Source organism: Lissotriton helveticus, chromosome 9 (assembly GCF_964261635.1).
Source record: "Lissotriton helveticus chromosome 9, aLisHel1.1, whole genome shotgun sequence".
NCBI lineage: Eukaryota > Metazoa > Chordata > Amphibia > Caudata > Salamandridae > Lissotriton > Lissotriton helveticus.
In genome coordinates this window covers 618924288-618944849 of record NC_136070.1, presented here as the reverse complement: position 1 = coordinate 618944849, position 20562 = coordinate 618924288, and positions in this window count along the sequence as shown.

The following is a 20562-nucleotide window of genomic DNA, read 5'->3' as shown; positions in this document are numbered from 1 at the left end:
CTCTCCCATTGGTAGGGATGTTGTTCTACCTGTGGTATGGCATTACTAATGTGATCTGAGAATGCCCCAATTGACTTCAATTAAATGTACCCTGAGGTAGCTACCGCTACTCCTTCTTGCCCTTCTGTACCCTTCGCACTGCACTTGCTGCCCCTTGTCTGTGCGTCTGAAGGCAGCGGCAGGAAGAGAGAACAAATAGGACTCTTAAGAGAACTTTTACTTTTCACAGTTTCCATTGTTGCCCATTACTCCAGCCCCTCTGTAGAAAATGATTGCTGTTCAGGGGTCAACCCTGTTCTGTCATCAGGAGTCAAAGGGTACATGGTGACATTTTTGCTTTTTGTTGAATATTTGTCCATAAACGACCTTCCAGCATATGACAGTAATGACCTTACACATTAAACCATATATAGGTTACAGTAATGTCCTATTAATGCCCATTTGCAGGCAACCTCACCTCCACTAAACCTCTCCTCAAGTCTCCTGCCTCTGCTGTTTTTGGAAGTCTACCACTAAAAGCTTAATCTACTCTCTGTGACTAAATGCTAAACAAACTAGTGAACACCTTAACATGCAAACACACATCAATCTGATAGCTAAAAAAGTACGCTTTCACCTGATACCTTAAAAAAATGAAACCATTCATAGAAAACCAGGACCTCAAAACAGCAGTTCAGTCCTTAGTCATTTCAAGGCTGGAATACGGATGCACCACCCTAGCTGGGGCTCCCCAAAATCTCAACCGTCCCTCTAAAAGCCTGCCTCAACGTCGCGGGAAGACTCTTAACAGATCTAGAAAATTCGACCACATATTACCACACCTGAAAGCACTCAACTGGCTACCTTATCCAGCTCGAATCCACCTAAAAATGGCATGCATCACTCACAAAGCGCTTCACCGCAATACACCCCCAATACCTATCCCAAAAACTTTCCCTATCTGGAGGACTCAGACATTCTAGGAGTGTTGATAACCTACTCCTGAAACCATCATGTTTCAGCAAGAAAAAAACATTGAACCGAGCATTCTTAGGAGCAGCACCATGAATATGGAACTCACTCCCCCCTTACATCAGAAAAATCTCCTCTACTATTCTGTTCAAAAGAGAAGCAAAATCATTCCTGATGTTTAAATTCCTCCTGTAAACTCACACAGGATCTATTCCAGCTCTACATCATTATTCCTGCCTCCTTTCCCTTTCCAAGGACTCCCTCGCACCTATTACCTGTTGCTCAGTTTATCTTTTGTCCCCTGTGCCCCTACGATCTTTTGACAAAACATGTTGATATTATGTACTGTCTTATTTACCTTACTACTTGTTTTTATTCATTCTGTGTACTCTATGTAAAGCGCTTTGATACCCTACCCTGGGTCTGGTTCGCGCTATAGAAAACTCTAAAAATAAATAAATAAAATAAAATATGTCTAGATTTGGAACCTCTTGATTTTTAAGTTTCTCTCTGCTAATGGAACACCATCTACATTTGCACAGGTCAACCTTCATTGCTGAGCTCCTTGGCTCTCACACCCACAGCACTCAATATTTATTGTTATCAATGTAGTTATAATGTTTTTCTAAAGCACATTTTCACCAGCTGGTATTAGAGCGCTTTACTTATAACTATAATTACACATGCAAGATATGAATATATAGTGACATGCAGATCAAACCCGCTGTAAACAATAGAAGGATAGGAGGGGTGTCTTGATGGGAGGAAGGAAGAAATGGTTGGATATGTAGGAGTTACCAGAGGATAAATTGGTGTGACGGTACCTTTTAAATAGGTTATAAGGACCTGTTAAGTAATAAAAGTTACAAAATTGTTGGGTTTTATAAAGCTCATTTATGTGTGGTCACACAATTAGGGGGGGTCTTGTTTTAGGAATATAATGCATGTGTATCTTTTCCCTGTTACCTCTTAGGTTCCGCTCTTGCCTGGCGAGGTGGTTTGGAACCCTTGAGGACTGTGTGACCAAAGGGACACCCCTCCCCCTCATAGAGCGCGCGAGGTCACCCAGCCAATGATTACGCCGTTTCCGGCTTCAGGGCCCATATACTTTCAATTCACACTATTCATTGACCAGGCGACTTCACGGGCTGCTACCAATTGTGTGTGTGTTCCCTATTGTTATGACTCAGTGTACCCGACTTACCATCCACCGACACGGGTACCTATGACTTCAATGGATCAGGGGCCTAGCTGTAAAAGGAAAGGCAGCAAAATGCAATTTCAAATGACATTCAATATTTGTTTAAATGACCACGGACAACTGGAAGTTTTAAAATGTTTATCTAAAGTTCGTTATCATCAAGCATGAGGTACACTAGAATGAGGCAATCAATAACCAAAATAATGTAAATTATATAGCTATAGAGAAATAACGACAGGGTAACCATTCAAATGCAATATGAAATGCAATTGGGAAAATACTATATAATCTCAGAAATGTTTAAGCATGGACAGACTATGCATGGGTTACTATAGGAGGGCCTATAAAGAGTAACACGCTAAACTTAAAGTAAAGGGACCTTTAAACAGTCTAGGTAAGGAGATTCTAGACCATATCAGAAAATGACAAACAGCAATGCAAAATATAATCTCTAAAAGATTGAGAGACATGGGAACATATCATGAAAATATGCAGATGACTTTCGTTCAATAGTTTGCGGTAAAAGCATGGAAAATCAACATATGCAAAGGTGTCACTTTATTTTAGCAAAAGGTAGAAATATAGAAAGGTGCAAGTTTAAAGAACTTAGAGCAGTATTTACCTAGACTGGTGTGGAAACCAAACCCTGGCCACGGGTCAGTTTAAGGACAGGAAACCCTCAAGGAAGGATACCCCTCAAAGACAGCAGGTGCAGAATGGACACCCCGGACAGGACAGGATACCCTCAGATTAGGAAATCAGGACAGGACCCTCAGGACAGGACAGCAAACCCTCAGGACAGGACCGCTCAGGACAGGACCACACCCGCAGTTTGGAAGCAACGCCTGCGCTCCACCCTCTCTGCAGCTATCGATCAAGACCCCGATTGGGTCAACGAACTCCCAGCAAAGTGCTTCGCCAGCACTTTAAGGTTCAGTAGAACCTCAGTCTATGGTCAATTTCGGACAGAGTGCTCCGCAGCTCTCTGTATCTTCAGTCACCTATTGAGTACGATGGGTCAGTGACAGGTCAGCTAAACCAGACAAGTCGGACAATTCCCTAGGTAAACCCAGGGTAGATATACTCTTTTGGGATGGTGTACCACCCCCCAATGTTGCAAAGTGTCAGAATCCCTCAATTTGGATTGGTCCTAAAGTAGGATTTGGGTAACACACCAATCACAATACAATATTTCAAGCCTGTATTTGCATGCTTGGGTACCGCCTAGTAAGATTGGGGTTCCCATGAGAAGCTACACGGCAAACAGTAGCACAATATTACATTGTAACATATAAGGAGCCACATTCGCTGTTCTCGCAGGGCAGAGGTGACTTTCTCAGGAACATCTTGCACATCACTGCCAACTGGCTGTGTTCCATCAGTCAAGGTCCACTGTGCCTCAGAGTTTGCGCAGGCGCAGAAGGGACCTCCAATATGGCTCTCCTCTCTCTCAGACCCCCATTCCCCGCGGTACATGAAAAGTAAGCGAAAACAAATTAATACATAATAATGTCATCATGAAAACACATCACAGGGTTTGTACTTCTAACTTATCATCAAGAAATATACTTATGCAATCTATATGTTAGCTACATGGAAACAATCACAAGAGCAGTGGCACGAGCAGTACCACATGATGGGCACAGCTATGTATTACGCATGCGCATAAATTTCCCTCCACTTCTGCAGACGCGTCAGGACACGTGAGTGTGGCTGACGCATGCGCAGTAACTAAAATACAAGCGGCGGCCATTTTTAAGTACACGGATTAAATGCATTAGAAATACACGTAAGCAAGCTTCATAAACTTTACTCAAACTTAATATAAATGTTAGTAAGACGTACATTTATTACCTTGTTACACATAAACGAGGTTCTTGAATACAGCAAGGTCGCAAAATATGCGAAGCTTTGCTTCATCACCCCCACCCCTGAAGGGTAGAACAGGTACCCATTCAGGCATACAGTTATCCTACGAATAGGTGAGTAAAATCACTCACCTTGCATGCAATTTAGTATTGAACGCCTTTAAAATATATGTTTTACCAAGGCACTGAATACTGGGAACGTCCTAATGAAAGACCTGGACCATACAGGCCATAGAATAAGGGCAGAAACAAGTTGGTGGTTAACATAGAGTCATAAGATCATCATATCCTAAAACCCCTGATAGTAAGATTTAGCCCATACCCACCCAGACCACCAAAAAAAGGGATACCTTGGTCTGACTGAGATATTTTTATCTCTTTAGCTTCCCCAAGTCACAAAAATATCATAAGCAGTCCTTAAAACAAGGTCGAGCCAATCCTGGCTTTTAGGGGCCAGAATGAGACCCTATACTGAAGCATGCCACTGCTAGAGTGAGTGAGGGTCTTATAAAAAGAAAAGGTTTTCTTTTTCTGGTTTGATCAGCGATGGGGTTCCCAAAGGAGATACTTTTCTCCATAGTTAGGCAAGGAATACACTTGGTTGTAGTCGCAGGTTTTTTGCAGGAGGCCTGATAGTATGGCATTGCCTGCATTTAATTGCAGATTATGAGTGTACGAGCAGCACCTTGAGTTTATCTTTTGAGAACAGATGTCAAAAATGAAAATTTGCAATTTGGTCAAGCTTATTAACATTTGATTCAAATGATAGAATTCAGAAATGATGAATCCCAGTGATTTTGCTTTTGTTGCTGGGTTGGGCATGCATCCATTTTCTCTCAATGCTGTGATTAAAACTGGACCAATTCTCTTGCTTGAGTTTCATGATAATAGAAGAAATCAATTTTCTGGGATTCAAGCCTAAAGGAGATTTTAGGTGCTGTGAGAAAATCTTTTGCAAACCTCTTTTGAGAGTTAGGATGTCCTCTACGGAGGAGAGTTTTAAGTAAAGTTGCATATCGTCCCGTATTGATGGATTGTGATGCTAGAGTTTTCTGACTTAACGGTTCCACATATCGATTCAATAAGATAAGGGAACGAATGAAATTATGAGGTACCTCAAGTGACATCCATTCAAGTCTTCACATATGAGATCCTAGTTTTACAACATGAGACCAATTCAAGAGGAAAGATTTAAATCAGTTGAATGTTGCCTCTTTTAGATACATTCTGTTTTTGAGCATTGTCAAGAGAATTTAATTACTGGCATTTTTAAACTCTGCCATGTGGTCAAGTAAAATTAGAATGCAACTGTTTCCTTTGTCAAGTATTTGCTGAAAGTCATCAAGGACTTTTATAGTGTTGGTTTAAATGTTATTTCCAATATTAAAATCTGATTGAGTGGGTGAGTGCAGTGCATTGTCTTCGATACATTTCTTTGTCTTGCAACAGCTTTCTCAATCTTTTTTACCCAGCCAGGAGATGTTCATAATAGGTCTGTAGTCTGGATCAGAGTTGATTTTCTTTCATATTGGGATGATTTGGTCGACCTTAGAGCAATTTGGATACCTAACCTATTGTAGTATGGAGTTGATCAAGGCGACTTCCTTTCTATTATTGAAGATAAAGGGTCATCAAAGCAATGTGTAGGATGTAATCACTTGATTAATGTGACTAGTCCTTCCAGAAATTACTAGGGTGAAGGTGCGCCTTGTATTGTCTGATCTGAGGAGTAATGTTATGTTATGTTATGTTATGGGGCATTTGTATAGCGCATTATCACCAAGCGGTCTCTAAGCGTGTTGTGTTTGATAATCCATACTTTGAAAGGTTGCTTCTGATATTTAAAATTTGTTTTAGAGAAGAATCTAAGGAATTTGTTTTTCAAGTCATAATTGAAAGTTTGGATTCTGAGAAATTCTCTTAAATGATTTTGAAGATGGTCTTAGCTGGAGTTTGAGAAAGGGCAATTTGCTCCTGTATGTGTTTTGCGTTTGCCTTCTGTATTATACTTCTAAAAAGTTTTCTTGCTGCTTTTATTTTGTATTTGGTCTTGATATATTTGCTCAGAGTCCAGAGTTGTTCCGAGGCCTTTTACCATTGCTCTGAAAGAGGAAAATGCCTCATTAAATCATGGTTTTAGTGGTAGGTTGCTGGGTGATTTTCATCTTTTAGGAGTCATCTTGTCAACAAATTAATGTACCACTTTCGCATAGTTAGTTGTTATGGAGTTGATGACAGAGTGAAGGTGGAGGGTATCAAGTTACGTAAAGTTCATATTTGTAAGGATTCTTCTGAGATGTTTCTGTATGTCCTGACCAGGAGTTTGGCTTTATGTTAGGGTTTAGGGAGCAAACGTGTCTTGAGTGTAATGGAGAAGTGGATTAAAAAGTGATCTGACCATTTGACTTCTCTTGGGGTTAAGAGCATGATGCCCTCCACTTATGTTAATATCAACTTGAATATTATGCCTTTAGTGTAGGTCAGGCTACAGATTAGTTGTCTCAGATTAAAGAGCATTGTCATGTTGAGTAATTCCTGGTAGAGTTTGGATTTGCTGTTGCTCCATCTATACAAAATCACCTACATATATGCTTTTAGAAGATTACATTTGACTCAGGAAGGTGTATTTGGCTATCTGTTTGAAGATAATTTTACAAAACTCAGGTGATTTGTAAATTATATACAGGAGCCATGTTGCCAATGGATCAGCAAGAATGGCTACTTTCATGCATTCGAATGATGAAAAGATAGGAGTAGATAACAGTTTACAATGTGTCGTATCTTTGATGATCAAGGCTAAACCCACTTCTACTTTCAACCATTTAGCTAGTCTAAGAATATTGCAGCCAGGTTGGACTAACATGTCACCGATCTTACAAACCCTAAACTGTAAATGGATCGAGAAATGCGACTCCATTCGTAAGGGTTTGAATAGCCTTGAAGAGTGGCGAAAATGTATCAGTTTACATTAATCAAACATATTTAGCACTACACCACCACTGTTTATACTGGACAAGGTCTCTGGACAGGGACCTTTCTGAACATTTCTGTGTCTATAGCATGGCTGTAGTTGAACGTTAATGATGTAAACTTTCAATGCTGCAGGATCACTAACTGTTTATTTCTAACTGATGACTAATCATGATGTACATAATTCTTCATTTAGGATACACAGGTTCTGAGTACACTAGTACTGTTCAAGTGTCCTCCTTGAAATGTTTATATCATAATGATTTGACTGTAAATAATATGTTTCAAGTAAAACTACTATGATGTCACATGTTTGTACTACACTCACTACTACTGACACCCTCCACTGTATCCGTGCAGTGAATATACAGTGCGAATTGTAACACTTGTATTACTCACATTACAGTGTGACACTCATTTAAAAATTATCAAGAGTATTATACGTGTAAATAGAGCAAGGACGGCCTCGTAACTTGATCTAGCCAGGAGACTGCCAACTTCTTTTGCCCCCCTGTTATGGACGCGAACCCACACTATGGCTTGTATTAAATGTAAATCGATTTGCAAACATGGTTTTCTGAATGCCAATGATTTGATGTTTACACCACATACTCCATGGGGCATATCTATCTCTTCTTAGTACTTCAAATACAGCCGCTGTGCTTTTATCATGCCAGAATAACCCTTCCAGTATGGCCGCCACGTTTTAATCTACACTATTCGTTGTGTTCTAGAGACATTCCCCTGTCCCCTTCACACTGCAATTGCACTATACATGTGGTTTACTGATGAATATGGATTCAATGTTTTTCACATTAATAGTCCAGGAGTATTCTATCTCCTTAGAACACTTCATAAATGGCCGTTGTGCTTTATTCATATTTGGATAACCTCTCAAATATGTCCGTTACACCTTACTCGACGCGTATATATGGCCGTCGTGCCTTTTTGTACTTGACTGACTCTTCTAATATGGACGCCACGCATTACTCGAAGCGTACATGAGTGGGTTGAACACAGTCCCATGTCCCCCATACACTGCATCGACTTTATCGTGATTGTCTGAGCAGTACCTCCCTGGTGAAGAGACTCTTCACCTCTCTGGCATTCGTTTAATATAGAGTGGCACGCTCCCGTTGACCATGCAATATGGCCGGCAGCACATTAATTAAGGGTTTTACAGGTCTCGATGCGTCTGCATGCGCGCACCTGAAACCCCTTTACTGACTGGTTAAATAGTTTAGTGCCTGATGCGAGTGGATCAGCACCGCATCTTGAGAGTGAATACCCGTCACTAAGGTAAGCTTGATTAAGACAAAGGCTCTGTTGATTGTGGACCACCAGTTTGGGTTACTATAGTTATTCTCATGCCCCCTGCTCACATTGTTTTTTCAGACATCCTCTATGCTGATTGCAGTACTATGGAAACTTAATTGTTTCTTGGGTTACCAGTGCCCCTCCCTCTTACCTGACCCTTGCACGAGGTTCCTTATTAATTTGACAGGGTGACCAGTGCCCCTTATCTCTATGCTAGGGTGACCAGTGCCCTATATTACCTACCTGTACTAGGCACTCGGTGAGTACAGGAATTTTTTTCTCACTCACACTTTATAAAACTTGACGATGATTGATGCATAGATGCTCTGTTGAGTTTGTGGATAGCTATATAAAGACCAAATTCCTTATGCTCTTTACCCACATTTTGTAGATTCCACTAATGCTGATTGCGGCACAAGGGAAACTTATCTGAACTACCTTGAAGATCAGTGCCCCTCCCTCTTGCCCTATTACAGCACAAGATTGTAATACTATTATGATAGGGTGACCAGTGCCCTTATCAGTGGCTAGGGTGACCAGTGCCCTATGTTAACTTATCGCTTGGTGAGTACTTTAAGTGCTCTTCTCTTACACTTTTTCACAACCTTGCAATGTTTATCTAATTTGGGTACTTTACCTATAGGCACTTTTGAGACCAGATCTTCATTGTATGCTACACTTGACGGATTCCTGCCGTAGTCCCTCTGACCCATGACAGGGTCACCAATCCTTGATCATCAACATCAAGACAACCTATTTCTAAACCTTCTGCCAAAATGATTGCCTGGGGAAAGCCCACTTTAGGTTATCTTCCTTTCCACTGCTTACTTTAAGCCTTCGTCATTTTAATTCATTGTCCCATTTTAGTCCCCAGAATCCCTTGTCCTGAAGAGATCCCGTAACGCGAGAGGGTTGAAACGTCGTCGACTTCATAAAGAGAGAGACATAAGATGCTAAAGAAACTCTGTTTGAGTGGATTGATAAACTAATTTCACACAGGACCTCCCAGTTCATTCCAATAACCAACTGCTTCCTTTTATCAGTCACTGTATAATATGTCACTGTTGGATTTGGTGACTATCCTGGTGCACAAAAGTCACTTGGATCACCTTTATCTTGTATATAGTGTTAATAAACAGTGATTGCTTTTCTCTTTTTTCTTATGTTTGCAAAATAAAAGTTATGCCTAAGTTCAGCTGAAGTGGGCATTGAGAGAAATTCAATTGTTTGTGGGTTTTACTTTTAAAACATTAATTGAGTCTATTTTGATTGAACATATCAATTGAGTTAGAAGGACATAACTCTCCATTCTAACCACATAATTTAAGTTTGAAGGAAGTAGCATGCCTTACCTTAATTTTAACATCTGTCATTCAAATGGGTTCCTTGTGAACATTGTCTGTTGGCTGACGACTAGCAATACCCATTTCACAGGGACATATGGGTTGCTCTTGTTCTTTGTTTAAATAGGTTGGACTAGTGAGCATATAATGGTTTGGGAGATTCTGTTTTGCCAGGATTCTATAAAGTTTGCAATATTGGCCTCTATGAGTGAAGAGATGTGTGGGCGATGGTCATCATAAGGTGATCTAACAATGTGGAAAATGCCATGAATGCTGCAGATATCTGAGGTTGCGGAACAGCAAGTCTTGGTTCAGGCTGATCAGTATATGGTTATTCTAGTTGGGCTTCTTGATCTGGTAATAGATGTCTCTATACTTCCAGTGAAGTACAAGCATTGGCTTGGGGGCCCCACGGTAGCACATATTGAAATTATTTGGAAGGGGTTGTAATTTCAGAATTTGAGTCTTAGTTGGTTGTGGTTGTGAGTGGTTGATAAGTTGTTAAGTATTGTGCAAGGTGGAGACCAGCAGCTTTTCTCTTTCAGAAGACCCCCAGACTGTTGTTTCTTCTCGCGGTTAGAACCGGGAGTCTGTTTCCAACAAAAGACTTTGAATCAAAGTGGTGACTGTTCCTGTTTTTCTCACTTGCATAACCTGAAAATTGCCCGTATCCGTTATAGATTTTGAAGACTCCACTGTCTACCTTTTCCGAGGTTATTCAGAAATTGAATGCATAAAGTAAATCTGTACAAGTTTGAAGAGCGGGTGCTACACAGTGACTCGCATTTTCGGGGGAGCACCGAGGAAATTGCCACTTGCCGTTTTTGCCGCCGGGGAGCCCGGGTGAGGAGCTGCTGACTTCTTGCCCCTTGACCTGCTGGGGTCGCCGCCTGCCTCCCGCTGCCCGCTCCCACTGCTATCTTGGGAAGCGCCGGCCGCTGTGTGGAGGGCAGGCCAGGAGACTGCAACCCCCAGCAGCCCAGGGACACTCGTGACGGAGTTGGAGCGCCAGGAGGCGCATAAAAATAGCATCAGCCCTCCCTCGCGGGACACGAGCGGGACGCCGGGCGAAGCCCGGGCAAAGGGCGGGCCCTCTGTGGCCCTCAGAGGCCAGAGGAGGTCGGGTCGGGTCATTCCTCCTGGCTGGTCTCTAGGGACTAAAGACATGAACTAAGGTATGCCTAACTAGAGACCAATCATTCAGAGTCTACCTACATATGTTCCTGTTTATTTTTTCCGTAGCCCCTTAGTCTTCCTTAGTCTTTGTAGATATCCATTGGCCTCACACAAGGTGTGTGCAGTTGGGTCATTAGCTTGTCGCATCATGACCTCTAAAGGATCAGCCAAACAATCTGCCTCGCAAGGAGGGTCACTTAAGGGAACACTTGACCTTTATTTAACTAGGGTAACATCGGCTTTTGAGTCAATAGAACATAGCCTCCCTAAAGACACCATAGGTGGCAAACGATCCCCTCCAATCCTCATTGACTCGCCAAACTCTTTATTACGGAGGGAATTAAACGCTATTTGCAAAACCAGGTATATCCCCATTGAACAGGGAATTGAACAATCCAGTCTCACAACATGCCCCATGGGTATTGGAAGCCCTCAGATTAGGAATTCGCATCAACCTAATAAACGTCCACTGGAAATCCCAGTTGTAACAACAAGACAAAATTACCACTCAGGGGTTAGTACATCCTTATGTTCCCACCCAGAGCATAAAACGTAAAGGTATGAAATATAAGGGGAAACCATCGAAATACCGAAAAACAACCTTAAACCCCTCTTTGGTTACCGCCACCACCACCCCCGAGACACCTAAAGTGGGTCAAATACTGGAAACCCCTATATCCCTTTTACCAGCTATTTTGTTGGCCCACTTTGAAGATTTGGTAAAAATCCTATTATCCCCGCTTATCGAAAGGTTAGAGAGAATTGGGGAAAAGCTCTCAACAATAGACAACAGTACCAAGCCAACTAAGTCAAACAAGCAATCTCAGAGAATTGCTGCCTCAAAAATCTCTGACACGACTGCACACAGCAAAATTGCCCAGAATAACCCTTTTGATCCTGTACTATCAGTTATTAAAAATAAGGAGGTAGCCAATGAACTGACAATGGCACATAGTTCTGTTCCCAGAGCTGGGCGGTCGAAAGTAGGTAAATGTTCTGTTGGGCTAGCCGGGAGTAATAGATCCATAAATTTACCACCAGAGGCAGCACCCTACGTATGTGTCCTCTCGGGAGTGCCGGTGCTTGCCACCGGGAAGATTGAAGGTCACCAGGATCTCAAAAACAAAGTCCAGTTTTGGCTGACAAAAAATAGACCACTTCCATCCAACATCAACGGGGCAATCCTAAATGTCAGAAGGGTGGGGTGGATAGGCTCCCATCCTAAGAACATAGCGGGAGACCTGGTCATTGTCAACTTTCGGGACAACCTGATTGTCCCTTATCTGCAAAGCTGGGAGCCACAAATAGGAGACGGGCCTATATCAACACTTGAACTGTGCGATTTCTACCCAAGAACTGCATACTCGCCAAGCACTAGGTGGAGTGTAGAGGGATACCACCGGGAGGGTAGGAGAGGTCCTGAACCAACTAGATATCAGCAGTTACCTCCCTATAACTACTATAACCTACCCCTTGGCCCTGATATGTACTCTGATAGAACTAGGATATCACTCCTATCAACTTTGTATTGTTTGATTGTAAGGAAATCTGATGTATTTTTATCTAAAATTGTATTGTTATTTTAATGTACATGAATTTTGTATTTTGTATGCTTTTATGGTTAATAATCTTAACCGAATAAAGTACTTACTGATAAGTTGTGAAGAAACTACCATCATAATGGAAGTGGGGATTAGAAGTAAAGAAAGGAGGCTGATTAAAAGATGGAGTTAAAGAAGTTAATGGAGTTGCTCCTCGGCAACTCCATTAACAGCATAATTGACCAACTCTGGCCCCCCTTCCTGGGACCTGTCCCCGCACCAAAAGATTTGATCAAAAGCCTGGGCATCTGGCTGGACAAGTCACTTGACTGCAACCACCAGGCGACTAAACTATCAGCCACCTGTTTTGGCCTGCTAAGACTCCTGCGCAAAATCCTACCCTTGCTACCTTTTCACGCTAGACAGATAATGGTCCAAGGTCTGATCTTATCCCATCTAGACTTTGGGAATGCCCTGTATCTAGGGGCACCCCAGGCCACTCTAAACAAGCTGCAGATTATTCAGAACTGTGCAGCCAGAACGCTCCTCCTAATTCCCCGTTGAATCTCAATCAAACCCAGACTGAAGGACCTCCACTGGCTCCCAGTGAGGGCAAGGATCAAATTCAAGGCAATGTGCATTGCACATCGATCCTTCTGGAAAACAGGCGCTATCATCAATCAACCCCTGATAACCGCCTACCATCCAACCAGACAGCTCAGATCTGGGTCCTCCTTCCTGGCTGTAATACCTAGGTTCAAGAAAGCTAGGTGTAGAGGCCGCTCATTCTCCCACAATCTCGCCAGGCTCTGGAACTCCCTCCCTCTTCTACTCAGATCGGAGCCCAAACTACTCACCTTCCTTAAACTCCTAAAAACCCTGCTTTTTAATAAACCAGAGTAGCTCTCAACTGCTTTGCAATCAGCGTGACTTCTGCGGCGCTGGGACGCCTAAGGGTAGCTATCGCGCTATATAAATGGTCTTTTCATTTCATTCATTTCAAAAGAGGATGGGTAAGGTACATCTGACAATGAGGAAAGATAGGTTAAATAAGGAACAAACATAAAGAACTCAAGTGGGATACGAAACAGCAGTATGAGCCTGTGGAGATGGTAATTGGGTGTAGTAGGAGGGAATAATTGAAAAAGTAGGGATTATGGAGTGCAAATAGGATGTAGAATATGAGAAGAGAGAGAAGGAATGAGCTGGGAGGTTAGTAGGGAGCAAGGAAAGGTGTGGTGTGCGAGGACTAAGAATTATATAATAGGAGTAAATATATGGCGAAAAAGGTGTAAAGAAAAAGGATTAAGCAACAGTATGAAGCAAGTTAATATATGGGGCATAGAGGGTATAGAAAGATCACATGGTCATCACTAAGAGGCCAGATCTATCAAAAAGACTATGCCTTACCAGCAGCTCTTCAAACTTACTGTGGTACCTTCTCCCACATAAATGAAGGCAACTATAAATGGGCTGGAGTAGGCAATCTTTGGTCCAGCATTAACCTTGGATCCTTGTTTCACTACTGCTCAATATCGTCAGTCGCCGCCATCTTTACAGCCTTCTATGAACCAAGGGGATTTATTGATTCCTTCAAAGTCCTTAAACTGTTTCCCAAACTATTTCTATCTTACTAGGAAATTTGTACTTACATCTTAATATTGACCTAAACAACTCCTTATCCTCCCAACCCTTATCAGACCACTCACTTCACAACAGGCACACTCCTTAACCATGCAGGATAAGGGAAAGCCTCTTGATAAATGGTCAACTATGTTCAATATCTACATAGCCCCCCTGGCACCTCTCCTAAGGAACTATGGGTTCGTCCCAATATCCTACGCGGACGACACCCAACTCACCTTCTCTTTTAACGAAACTTCTCAGACCGCCCAATCCACCTTCTCTTCCGGCATGCTGGCAATATCCCGCTGAATGGACAACAACTACCTCCATCTGAATGTCGGGAAGACATAGGTCTTACTCTTCGGAGACGCCCCACTCCTATGGAGACCCCACTGGTGGCCCCCGGAACTAGGGAAGGACCCAACCCCTGCAACCAGAGTCAAGAACCTAGGAGTGTACCTTGAACAGACTCTCACTATGAAGAAGCACGTTACTCACACTGTGGGCTCATGCTTCCACATATTAGGCCTCTAAAGGAGAGCTTTCCCCTATCTCCCCGACTCCACAAGAAGGACCTTGACTCAGACTTTAGTACTGAGTAAGTTAGACTATTGCAATGCCCTCCTGATCGCAGCCAGAGAGTCCTCATTAAACCGCCTCCAGATGATACAAAACACTGCCGCCCGCCTGATCTTAAATGCCCCCCACAGATCAGCCTCTCTTCCTCTCCTTCACCAACTACATTGCCTGCCCATACGACAACGCGTGAAATTTAAGATCTGTTGTCTTACTCATAAAGCAATATGGGGAAACGGACCCTCCTATCTGGCTTAGAGGCTCCACCACTATACCCCACTCCGGGCTCTGCGCTCAAGCTCTAAATCCCTTCTCAAAATCCCCAGAATAAAAAAGTCAAGAATTGGAGGCAAGTCTTTCTCTCACCAAGCCCCACTCATATGAATGAACTCTCTCTTGCCTTAAGGCAATGCCCAGGTCATTGGAGATTTAGGAACTCTGAAAACTGCTGTGTTCTCAGCCTAGCCCATGGCCGCTGCTCTTGCTGCATTTCCTGAGCGCTGAGATACCCTGCAGAGGGTGATTCAAGCGCTATACAAGACAATAAATCAAATCAAATCAAATGAAACTCCTTTTCCTAATTACACCCCATGGCCTATCCACAAATGGAAACATTTCCCAGATCTAATTTTGGAATTTCTAAATGAAATACAAATTACCTCTCATCTGTGAAACACTATTGGCCCAATTTAAATGTTGCCACAAAGGGAACACTGTTGCAGCGGTGACAGAATTCTCTCCCTGCCAACATTATCGACCGTCTGCCCTCCTGCCCAATTTTGATTTTAGTGGACAGCAAAGACTACTCCATCTCCGCCGTGGTCAAACTTCTTCAACGGCCTGACAGAGTAGTGCCGTCAAAGATTTGGCTACCTGTTCGCTCACCTAATTTAGATGGGTGGACATATAACCCTTTTTCAATGCCCATCACCACATGGAAAAAACTGGGCGATAAGGAGCATCGAAAAGTGCACAATGGGCCCCATGCCATGGGAGGGCAGGCATTGTTATTTTTTATTTTCAAAAAGAAAATCCTGCTTTGGGATTTTCTTTTTGAAAATAAATAAAAAATTTAACTGCCTACAGCTATGTCATGTTTGTCAGAGATGTCCCTCAAAGTTACAGCACATTGGCAGGAGATGACTTGAAAACAGTTCCCGTTAATGCTTGAAATGTCCACCACAGTGACAGTCATTTCAAAGGTCGGTTGTCAGCTCCTCCATCAGGGCCATGGAGTAATTTACTTTTCATCCAAAATCATAACTGTCTGTGAATCCCTAGCTATGTTACTCACTGTTGAATCTCATCGTATTGGGCTTCACAACCACGTCACCAACAGAGCACATCTGTTTTATTAAATCTTCTACTCATTCATGCACTCCATTTGATTCATTCACAAACCATCAAACCTCTTTCTCTCTCCGCTGAAGTTCTACTGTGTCTTACAGCTGTTTTCAACCACTCTATATTATCCGGCGCCTCCCTGTTACCCTTCAAGTTTGCACTCATACTATTTCTAAAAAGTGGAAATCAGACCCTTCTCTGCCTTCCAATTATGACAAAGTTTCTCAGCTTCCTTTCTCCTCTTAAATACTAGAACACCTTATTTTTAGCTGCCTTATCTTCTATCTCTCATACAAGAAGTTGCTTTATCTCATTTAATTGAGATCCATGCCCTTTGCTCTACTGACATGGTTCTCATGTATGTAGTTAACTTCAAGGCATCAGCTCATCATAATCATCTCTTATCCATCCTCGTTCTTCTTTATCTATCTACTATGTTTGACTTGCTTCACCACTCTGGTCTATTGTCTTCTCCCCCTAGGCTTTTCCTTCTCACCTCTCAAATGGTTCTCATTCTATCTCTCTGACCATTCTTTTTCAGTCTCTTGGGAAACAACTTCTCCTCATCCACTTTTCTACCTGTTGCCATCCCTCGAGGCGCGAGTCCTATGTCCACTCTTGATTTCTGTGTAACCCCCCCCCCCTTGTGACTGTATCTCCACTTTTGCACCCCCACCACGTCTACCCAGATGACAGGAAAACTGTTTCTCAGCTATAAGCCTACAGGTGGCACTATGATGCCTGATGCTAAGCTTGTCTAAGACGGAGGTCTGATACTTTTCTTCCTATACTGCACCCCTCTCTCTAACTTATTCAATCAACTTCCATCATGATCTCTGTAACCCGCTCCCTCTGCCAGAAATCTTGGTGTTCTCTCTAGTCCTACCATACAAATGTCATTTTCATCATTATCACTGCCACAGGGGCCCGGTACCAGGTTTTAAATAGTGTGAGAAAAGTGGATTATTAGTTGAGGTGGTTGTGAGACCTCACCAGGTAAAAATGTCACTATTCTGTGTCACGTCTACTTAGGTTTCTTTAAATCAAACCCTGGTTAATTCCTGAGTAGCTGTGTGGCACATAGCTGTCAGGCTTAAATCAAAGGAGAACAAGTGTAAATCATTTATCAGTAGCAAACAGTCAACTAGTAAGACATACAAAACAAGAAAAATCACACTCCAATTTATAAAAATAGCATATATTGTTATCTTTAATAAGACACAAATATTTTACAAATCAGATGATGGGAAGTGGAGTTATGATTTTTACAAGGTTTTCATAAATCACTGCAATCCATTCCAAAACGTTTTGTAAATTACTGCTTTTCATCCTTAGCAGTAGTCTATGAGCCTCAAATGCGGGGGTTCAGGCCAAAGCCAAAGTTTCATGCCAACAGCAGTGGATCATGGGGTCAGATGCAGTCACCAGCCAAGCGTCCAGGACCTGTGGATCATCTTTTGGGAGCTAGGACTTGATCTCATGGAGTACACCAGCGGATCCCAGGGCAAGTCCAGGGCAACTGATCAGCTGGGCACTGTGCAGGCTTATTTATCTTTTATGTCTCTGAAGCTTAACTGAAGACTAGCCAACTAGCCCTTTGAGTCCTCTCAAAGATCATTAGCACACATGGGAGCAGATCAAGCCGTTGGGGTCTGTTACCATGGATTCAAAAGCAAGAGCAGCCCTTCTCTTACTGAAGTCCTGCCTTGGTACAGCAGGAGCAATCTTTCTTGATGCAGTCTTTCTTTCTGAGATTCATGGGTTCAGCAGGGGCAGCTCTTCTGTTCTTTCCGAGTCCAGCAGTGTTCTGAAGCTGGTAGCCAGTGGGTGCCACTTTTATGCTAATTTTGAGTTTGTGAGTGGGGGGGAGATCTCCCTAACCAATGGGGCGAATTTCCCACAGAACAACCCTGCCCCCTCTTAAATTACTTACTATGGTTTTGGCACTAAATAATCCCACAGTGCATCTCTCTGCCCAAATCCAACATGTCCAAACCCTTCTTCCCTTGGTCAGAGCTATGAGCACACCCCTGAGGTGTGTCCAGTATAAAGAGCCACCTCTCCTGAAAAATCCATTCTGTAATTACTTTTTCCCCTCTAGAAGAGGTGCCAGACTGTCTTCCTACAAAAAGGAGTAGAAGGTGTGAATTGAATTTGCTTATCAGAGGCAGTATCCTTCATGAAGCTGGGCCTTCTGTGGCCACAGCCCTCCGGCCATACTCTCAGGAAGCGGTGATACCTACTCCCATCAGGTGGAATTTTGTTCCACTATCCTGAGAGGTATTCACACCTCCAAGCAGGAGGGCTGCAGGGTGTCTCGGGTGACAGCTGCTGTAGTGAATTAGAAACAGCTACTTAAATCCGACTTCAGAATTAAGTCATTTTTAATGTAACAATTAAATTGATACCTTGGAGTACTATATTTAGTGGTCCCAAATGGAAATTAGAATTTAGCGGTTGGGCTAGTGTAACCTCATGTTAGCCTATGAGACTATCATCCTTGTTACAGTGAAAATGACAATTGCGAGTTTTCACTGTCCGGACATGTAAAACATAAAAGAAACATATCCTTCATTTTAATATTTAGCCCTCTTCCTTATAGGCTTCTAAGGCCTTCCCTAGGGCTGACCTAAAAATATTAACAAGCAAGGTTTAACTTGGAAAAAGGGATTACTTTGCCATGCTGGGTTGGCAGAATAAGAGCAGCCTGACTAGGCTGCAGTGGCTGACCAACTGCTATGTTCTTACTTCAGTGGCGGCTGGAGCCTTTATTCATGCTTCTGCTCATGACCCCGTCCCTATCCTAACTGCCTCTTTCCTGTCCCCGCTCCTCCTCCTGTTGCCCCCTAACTCCACCCACCAAAGACTAGACTGCATACACCTTATTACATCTCCTCCCTCGTTAACAAAATGAGAAAATAACGAAGTCTGACTTGATTATAGTTCTTCAATTAGCCGTGTAGGTCGGCGAATAGTTTGTTTGGGCCGCAGGAGCACACCTCCATTTTCAGATCCAGCTTCCGTCTGATTCTCAGGTATCTGTGCTGCAGAGACAGTTTCGGGCCTCTCTGTAGTCAGCCGTTCAGTCGTTTTGTTGAGGGCATCTTTAACGGCAGGAGTGCACCTTTGAAAATGTGAGACATTCCGTATAATTCTCTTGTTCTCTGATTCGGCTGTTATCATCGTACCTTTTTGCTGTGTGATTATTAAAGGTTCAGCTCTAAATTTACAGTCTGTTTGCTTCTGTTGTTCCTGCTTGACCAACACCCAGTCCCCTTCGTGAAAGGATGGAGATCTTGCTCTCTGCCGATCGTCGGCGTAGGACTTCATCTTGTTCTTGCGCTCACGGTCAGCAACCACTAACTCCTCGTGTGCACTTTTGGATGACACCGGCATTAAGGCACCTTCCCACGTAGCTATCCGTGTCCTGATCGGTCGTCCCAACATGAGTGTGGCAGGACACTTCCCGGTGGTGGCATGGGGAGTGGTCCGATATGCTCTCAGAACTTCATTTAGAGCCGCTTGAAAGTCTTTCTTGTCATGGGTAGCTTGCTGGAATGTCTTTTTTAAGGTAGCCATGAACCTCTCCACCATTCCATTGGCCTGGGGCCATAGGGGAGTGATTTGCGATGTCTGAAGTTGAGGTGTTTCGCAAATTCCCCAAAGTCATGTCCGTTGAATGGCGGTCCATTGTCGGTCTTGACTTCTTTCGGAACGCCCCAGGCAGCGAAGACTTCATCCAGAACAGCAATAGTGCTGGTGGCATTGGTGGATGACACGAACTGTGCTATGGGGAATCTGGAATACGCATCCATTATCACTAGGACGTATTTCCCCGACTGAAGGGGTCCATAGAAGTCCAAAGCGAGCTCTTGCCATACACTGCCGGGCAACTTTGACATTTGGAGAGGAGTTGGAGGATCTCCTTGATTCACGAGTTGGCACTGAGGACAATCTTTCAAAGTGAGCTCAACCATCTGATCGAGTAACGGGAACCATACTCTTTTTCTGAGCGCTCTTTTGGTAGCTACCACGCCACGGTGACCCTCATGTGCAAGATTGATGACGCCCTGGCGGTGTCACTTGGGAATAACGATCCGTTGATCCCTCAGTAGAAGCCCCTCTGAGGTGGCGGATAGTTCCTTGCTCACGTGTCTGAAAGCCTGCATCTCTTGTCGGGTGTTTGGATCGTCCCCGTCTTCCTCGTTGTCATGGCGCCACCGGTTAGTCTGAAATCGGCGCATCACCTTTTGAAGGATGTCATCTTGAGCTGTGGCCTCACATATGGCTTCGAGGGGAACCGCCGGTGGTCTGGCTTGGTCCACTACAAAGTGAATGTACTCTTTGGCCAGGGATGGGCTAGATGCCTGCGACACTTGAGGGTGTCTCGACATGTAATCAGCCGGATTAGCTGACTTTCCCGGTTTGTGCACTATAGTGTAAGTGTATTCTTGCAAACATAAACCCCAGCGCTCTATTCGAGGTGGCATTTTGGCCCTAGGGTTTCAGAAAATGGTAACCAGCGCTTGATGATCGGTTACTAGCGTGAAATGCTTGCCGTATATGAAAATATGAAAATGTTCGCAAGCCCACACAACAGCAAGACTTTCTTTCTCCGGTTGAGAATAGGCCTTCTCAGTGTCCGTTAA